Genomic DNA, 8,247 nt, shown 5'->3' on the forward strand with positions numbered 1-8,247 from the left:
CTCAACATGCTAAAGGATATCCCGTTCTTTGGAAAGAATCATGAAGATGCGTACAAGCACATTAAGGAGGTTTTGGAAAGAGCAAATTATTTTAATGTGCCAAATGTTTCTAAAGATGCAGTTATGTTGAGAATGCTTCCAATCACATTAAAAGACGTGGGAAAGGATTAGATGAAGTCACTAGCACCAAGAGTCATCACTACATGGGATAGGATGAAGGAAGAGTTCATTCAACAATTTTGCCCTCCTTCAAAGGTCGCTATATTGAAGAAAAAAATCGCAAACTTCCAACAAAATGATGGTGAATAATTGTATGAATCATGGGAAAGATATAAAGGAATGATCCGAAATTGCCCTCAGCATGATCTCAATGTACACCAAGAGATTTTGATTTTCTATGATGGGATAAATGTTAGCACGAGACAACTTCTAGACTCTCAAGGACCAATGACAAAGAAGGATCCAACTACTAACAAAGCCCTTATCGAAGAATTCGCTAAACACTCACGAGAATATCACAACCCAAGAGAAGATGTTACTAGAAGCAAGGTGAGTGTGTATGAAGGAAAAGAAAATCTAGCTTTGATACTAGCAAAGCTAGATACTCTGGATAGAAGGATCACAAAGATGGGGCAGTCAATTCACGCGATACAAGTCGGATGTGATAACTGTAGTGGGCCACATCTTACTAAGGATTGTGATTTGGATGAAAATAGGAACAGGAAAGTTCAAGTTTTCTACTCAAGCGGTAATAGGTTTGACGAAGATTGGAGGAGACCAAAGAAAGAATGGGAGCCTTATGAAGAATATCGAAAAGAAAAAGAAAAATACCGACAACAAGGTCGTAGGTTTTATCAAAAAGAGCAAGTTCAAGTTGAAAAGAAACCCGATCTCGAGTCAGTGTTGTATAGATTTATGGCAGCAAGTGAAAAGAGGCATGAAAATACAAATTCTACCCTAAGAAGTTAGCAAGCATCTATTGTTAACATAGAGATGCAAGTGGGTTAATTAACCAAACTCATTCAGAAACGTTTGTCGAGTATTGTTAATAGTGGGTCAAGTTGAAAAGCACAAGTTTTGGCAGCTACAACTGAAGATGGAGTAAATAAAGAGCCCTTGGTATTCTTAGGTACCACCAAAATGCAGTCCGCTCAAACCAAAGAATGAATGATAGACAAAAACTTGAACTTTGTACAGTTGCGATGGCGTGGTAACATATTTGCCACGGCGCGGAAACTGGAAACCATTCCGAAAGATTTCCAATTGAACTATATCATCCACCACTCTAGTACCCAATTTTGACCCAGAATAATTTGCTAGAGCAAGAACATAAGAACTTCACGAAACAAGTAAATTCGATCTCGATTAATATGCCATTTGTGGAAATTATTTCAAAAATACCCAAGTACGAGAAGTTTTTGAAAAATCAAACACGAAATCGGTACGAACTAGATAATATTTCGAATGTGATACTTAATGAGAAAAGTTTAGCTACTGTTAAAGATGGTATCCCAATAAAAATGGAAGATCCGGGGAGATTAACATTGCCTTTTGAAGTCGGAAATTTAATAAAAACAACTGCATTAGCTGATTCTGGAGCAAGCATCAATCTCATGCCCTATTCTTTTTACAAGAAGCTCAATTCACCAAAATTGAAGACCATTGGGATGGAGATTCATATGGCTAATAAATATATAACTTATCCATGAGGGATCATTGAGGACTTGTTGATCAAGGTTGTAAAATTTGTGTTTCCAGTTGACTTTGTAGTATTGGACATGAAAGAGGAGGAAGATTGGCCAATAATCTTAGTAAGACCTTTCCTAAGTACTGCTCATATGTTATTATACATCCATAATTCTAAACTCACATTACGAGTTGGGGACGAGGAAATAACTTTTGGAGTAAAGGCAAATTCAATCAATCCGGATGCTAAAAAAGATGTATTCTTTATGGAAGAAATTAATGAATGGGGACAAGACGATGAAGAAGAAAACAAGGTTGTCAAATTGGAGAATATGATGGAAGAAGAGATGATGAGTAAGTGTGATCTTGTAGAAGAGGAAGATGTTTAACAAGAAGTAGTAAAGCGTACTAAGCCAAGGATTACATGTTCCAATGAATTTTAGACCTTTACCTTTACTAATCCTCATGAAAAGAATAAGGAGGAGAAGGGGCTTATGGACAAAAAGAAGAAAAGTTTGAAAAGACCTAACATAAGCAAGAAGAAAGAGATAGGATTGAATAAAGGAGTGAAACGAAAGCATGAAGAGAATTCTAAGCAAAAAGACAAGGAGAATTCGAAAAAGGCGTACCGGAGGAGAGTTAGTACTTTCAATAGGAAGAGAATGGAGATGCAAGGGATTCAAGGAGATTCCACTCCTATTGAAGAAAACGTAGAGTGGAAGGAGTCCGGCTCACGGCTCCTCAAAAAGAAGCACCTCCGTGAGGCAACCTGAGGGTGGTTTGATTTTCATTCTTTTTCTTTTATTTAGGATAGTTTTCAGCTTTTACCTTGGATATTTGTCATTTCGTTCTCTGAATTTGATTAAATGTGGGATTATGGTAATTTGGTTTTGAGAATTGGTTTAAATTTGAAATTTGATACTCACCGTGACGTGGTTGACACTTCCCGCGCCGTGGTGGAGCGGTTTTTCCCATTTTTGTAAAGCTTCAACTTTACCACGGCATGGCTAGTTTGATGCCACGATGTGGAAATCGACCCAAGTGAATTTTTTCCCCTAAAACTTATAGATTTACTTTCACTTTTCCCACTTCTTTTCAAACCCCATGAAGTGTTCTTCATTTTCCGAGTCGACTTGATCAAAATTGTCCATTAATTTGTCCAATTTTGAACTCAATCCTCCCCAAGAAGTATGTGAAACATTCTTATGCTTTCCAACTTTAAATCTAGGTTTTCATAATCTCAAGATTCTTGAATATTTTAGTTTGCATCCTAGAATTTGTGGTGTTTAGTCATTTTAATACCATACTATTCGCCAATTGTTAGAACCCATTCAATTTCAAGTGAATCTTTTGACTTTAGGATGGATTTTTGTCTGAAAAATCGAGTTTTTCTCGATCTGTTCTTCAGTCACGGTGCAACATTTGATCCGCCACGTCATGGAAACTGGGCAAAATCGTTTTTCTAAATTTCTAAAACATTGGAGTTGGTTTCCCTTTGTTGTTTTCATTGCATGTTTTGTAGAATATGAGACCTAATAAGCGTTACAATTATCAAGTACACAAGGATTTTCCAATGGATCCACACATTTGCAAATGGTTTGATTGGTCATCACAAATTGAGGATGAAAAGTTGGAGCGTTATCAATTTAGATTCAATAAACTGAGGAAAAGGGAAAGCATGGCAGCTCCAGTTATAGATTGGAATTGGGTAGAAGATTCAGGTCTTGCCTTACAAGTTGAGCCTTTTTTTAACAAAAGTCCGCATTGGTAAAAATTATTGCTTCATTTGCAATGGTTGGGAACGATTATTCAAAATTCAAGAACCGGTTTTTAAGGACTTATGTGTGGAATTCCTTTCCACAATTATCTTCAACTTTAATGGGGATGTTAATGACAAAGGAGTCCTTATATTTCGGCTTGGAGGAAAAGATTGTGAGTGCTCGATTGTTGAATTAGCTTGGAGGAGCGGACTTTATGATTGTTTGGATGCTATCACCCCAACTTTTTACAACTTTTATGAACGAGTCACTTGTTGATCTACCAAAAGAACTATTTGTTCAATACCTTTGGTTTTGTTTAGCAAATTGTACATACAACAAGGATGATACTCCAACAAGACTTATAAAGTCTCAAGTGCATAGATTTATTCAAACGATGATCACCTTTTCTATCAATCAAAGTAAATATGGGGATAGAGTTCAAGAGAGAAAACTTTTCTTTTTATGGAGCATTTTAAATTTGGGAACATCTTGTTGTAATGTCCCAAAAATTAATACCAATAATTTTGATTTTTATATCAATAAAACCATTATCCAAAACAATATCATAAAACCATTATGAAATCAAAGTGTATCAATAAACATCCAAGTACAATCAGAGTCATATTAAATATGGAACAATGTGGTGAGTGCATTGCAATCATCCCGATCTCTTCCCCTTCGAACCACAAGTAACTAAAATATAAACTGAAAACTGTAAGCACAAAGCTTAGTGAGTTCCCCAAAATACCACATACCATACATATCAAATATATAATGGGCCCCGCCTGACATCAGGCCCCACCCGACATCGAGCCCCGCTCGAAACAGATCTATTAGTCATCAGGCCCCGCCTGGTATACATACAAACACATAAACACATGTAAAGATCACAAATATAAATAACATACAATATAATCATCAGGCCCCGCCCGGCATCGGGCCCTGCCCGGTAAACATATCAGAAAACATACATGCAGAGTCACACATACAAATAGCATCCTAATCATAATAAACTGTGGGCCGGTATTGGTGATGGGTTTTAGCCAAAAGAACATCCTATGTGCTCATGCAAACCCTAAAGCTTGGATCTAGGCTTCTCTATTGTACATGCAATTCATCCAAGACTTTCTAACCCTAGATCTAGCATACATGATTCGAAATTGACATAAGTACAGATCTAGATAATTACCTCTTGAACAATTGCTTGAATCTTCTTGTCTTGGAGCTTAGAGTCACAAGTGCCACTCCTCTAATGGCTTACAAACACCAAAGAAGCAAGATGATGATATTGGAGAGAGGTTGGGCACAATTTCGGCTATGAAGACTCCTAGGGTTTTCAGGGGCCAAAAATTGGATGCCTTGGGGTCTTATTTATACTGGTACTGCTAGGGTTTCAGCCTAAACCCTAATGGACAGCTTAGGCCTTAAGCTATCCAAGGAAGCTTCTGGAATAGGGCTTTATGGCCGAAATTATGGATGGACACATCCTAATTTCGTCCATGCCTAGTCCAAGAGGCTCCTTATCCCAATACTCCACTATCACACATTTGACAGCTTAAGTCCCTGATATTAAATTAATGCCTTTTAGCCACATAATTAATTTCTTAATTAGTTCTTGTCTAATATTAATTTAATTATATGATTTCTCTTTTAATATATTATTCATATAATATATTAATAAACCATATTAACCTCTCTATTCATGAATCACCCTGTCAAGTTGCTTTAGGTGAAGGCAACCCAAAAGGACCATGCACAACTGGGTCAAGTACTTACCAAATATAGTTACGGGCTTAGACACTAATCCAACAGTCTCCCACTTGGATAAGTCTAGTAACTACAAATGCAAGTACAATCTGATTAGCAATCGTAGCTCTCAAAGACGTTGTCGAACTCTGATCTTATCAGTAACCTGTCCTCTAGATAAGGGATCGTATAGTCCTCCGTTCTAGATATCGTGCAGACAAATACATGGAACATAGTCATACTTATTGTCTAGCAGTTGTTTCTCGATCCCTAATTCTTCTGACATAGAACTTAATTGAACACATCAATTCAGTCCTGACCGGGCCCGGCACATAAGTCAAACAAAATCATCGAGGGGCCCTGATATCACTTTTACCCTCTAAGGATAAAAGGAACAGATAAACTTCGACTTACATGCATTTACCATTCACAAATCAAATCATACACAACAATGCATTTTATAACATCAAGTTACTGATGCGTTTACGCATTATCAATGCACAACCAACTTGCAAACAATAAACATATATCCAGGTTTTAAGACCATATGATATTATCGTCTTGTGATCACTCGTGATGAATTCCATGAAGTGATACCAGCAAGCGTGGGTCTAATCCAATGCTCAAATCAAACTCATAAGCACTCATGAACGTTGCAACAAACCTTTGTTATGTCTAATACACTTTGAATCAGCTACGGTCTCCTGCTTGGAACTTTTCCAAGTCATTGCTCCTCCATTTAGAGTAAAGACCCAGCCCGAATGAGAACGGTAGTTGTCTCTGTCGGTCTGAAAACTGGCGTCACTATACCCTCGCACCCTTAAGTCATCACTCCCACCGAGGACAAGAAACCATTCCTTGGTCTTCCGAAGGTACTTAATAATATTCTTGATTGATGTCCAATGTGCTTTGCCAGGGTTCCCTTGATATCTGCTGACCATGCTCAAAGAAAAGGCCACATCAGGGCGAGTACAAGTCATAGCATACATAATCGAGCCAACTGCGGAAGCGTATGGTACTCGTCTCATTTCTTCTATCTCGACTTCGGTACTCGGGCTTTGAGTCTTACTCAATTTGGTATTACTTTGGATTGGTAACTCCCCTTTCTTTGAATTCTCCATACTAAAACGTTTTAGTACCTTGTCCAAGTAAGTATTCTGACTAAGTCCTATTAGTCACTTACTTCTATTTCTCACTATCCTTATTCCCAAAATATACGCAGCCTCTCCGAGGTCCTTCATAGCGAAGCACTTCCCAAGCCAGGATTTAACTTCCTTCAGGGTTGGGATGTCGTTTCCTATGAGTAGTGTGTCATCGACATATAATACGAGGAAGCTTACTATACTCCCACTGGCTTTGACATATAGACATGATTCATCCTCGCTTCGCAGAAAACCAAACTCTTTGACTTTCTCATCGAAACAAAGATTCCATTTGCGAGATGCTTGTTTTAGTCCATAGATGGACTTCTCAAGCTCTCTATTGGGATGCTTCGCATTGACAAAACCCTCTGGCTGAGTCATGTAAACATCCTCAGCCAACTTCCCATTAAGGAAGGCGGTTTTGACATCCATCTGCCATATTTCATAGTCATGAAATGCAACAATGGCTAGCATCACCCTGATAGACTTTATCTTCGCAACTGGTGAGAAGGTTTCATCATAGTCAACTCCGGGAGTTTGAGTGAAACCCTTCGCAACCAATCGCGCCTTATAAGTGTGTATATTCCCATCCATGTCGGTCTTCTTCTTGAAGATCCATTTGCACCCGAACGTCTTACGTCCTAGCACATTTTCAACCAAATTCCAAACTTGGTTGTCATACATGGACTGAATCTCGCTGTCCATAGCCTCCTTCCATTTTGAAAACTCCAGGCCTGCAATGGTTTCCTTGTAGCTATTAGGTTCGTCCAAATTCACTAGAGTACTATCACTAATGAACGTATCACCCTCACTCATTATATGAAAACCATACAACACGGGCGGAACACTAACTCTATTGGAACGTCTAAGAGGTAAGGACTCGTCAATCGGTTCAACCGGAGTTTCCTCCTCGGGTTGAGCGCCAGTGTCGGAGGTTCCTTCATCGCTCGACTCTGAATCTCTTCAAGATAGATTTGCCTCCCACTGTCCCCTTGGCTTATGAGTTCTCGCTCTCGGAAAACCCCTCTCCTCGCAACGAAGACAACATTGTCACTCGGTCTATAGAAGAGATATCCAAAGGACTTCTGCGGGTAGCCGATGAAAATACATCGCTCACTACGAGGTTCGAGCTTTTCGTGAGTCTCTCGTCTTAAGAAAGCCTCGCAACCCCAAACCTTGATGTGTGCCAACGAGGGAGCTTTCCCTGTCCACATCTCGTGAGGTGTTTTGGAAACCTTCTTCGTAGGGACTAGGTTAAGGATATGGGCGGCAGTCTCTAAGGCATACCCCTAGAATGAGATAGGTAGCGAAGCACGAATCATCATGGAACGAACCATGTCCAGTAGGGTTCGATTACGCCTCTCAGCCACACCATTCAACTGCGGTGTCATGGGAGGTGTCAATTGTGAAACGATTCCGCATTCCTTGAGGTAGTCGTGGAATTCAAGACTTAGGTACTCTACACCTCGATCAGATTGAAGCATCTTGAAGTCCCTGTTCCCGAGCCATCGAGGGAAGAGAACTATAAACGGAAGTCGGGGAACAAGAGGAAGAAGAAGCGAACAACACAGGACACCCCGCAGGAGGAACAAACGAGTACTATGTATGCCGCCACAACGCCTGCTACTCCAGCACCTGCCAGTCGATATGCTGGAACCCTCCCGAAGTATGGAAAGTGCAACTATCACCACACCGGAGTATGTCGGGAAATGCAGTGTTTGAACTGCCACAGAAAGGGACACACAATCCGTTTCTGCAGGGCACCGGCTCAACCGATCTCCCAAGTCCCCGGTGTTGAAGAAAACCAAGCCTGCTATGGCTATGGTGAGACTGGACACTACTAGGAGGACTGCCCGATAAAAAAGAACTCAGGAGCGGATGGGCGAATTCTGATGATCACCGCAGGAGAATCG

General features: G+C 39.8%; 1 non-coding gene across 1 annotated transcript; it reads right to left on the bottom strand.

The window, feature by feature from the left end:
* Window positions 1-261: 261 nt before the first annotated feature.
* Window positions 262-368, bottom strand: LOC145135301 (small nucleolar RNA R71). Its single transcript, XR_013719763.1, has one exon. It is a non-coding gene; the product is annotated as a small nucleolar RNA R71 (small nucleolar RNA).
* Window positions 369-8,247: the final 7,879 nt, after the last annotated feature.

The sequence above is a fragment of the Lactuca virosa genome, chromosome 8 (genome assembly GCF_052849685.1).
Source record: "Lactuca virosa cultivar CGN04683 chromosome 8, Lactuca_virosa_CGN04683_v6, whole genome shotgun sequence".
Taxonomy (NCBI): domain Eukaryota; kingdom Viridiplantae; phylum Streptophyta; class Magnoliopsida; order Asterales; family Asteraceae; genus Lactuca; species Lactuca virosa.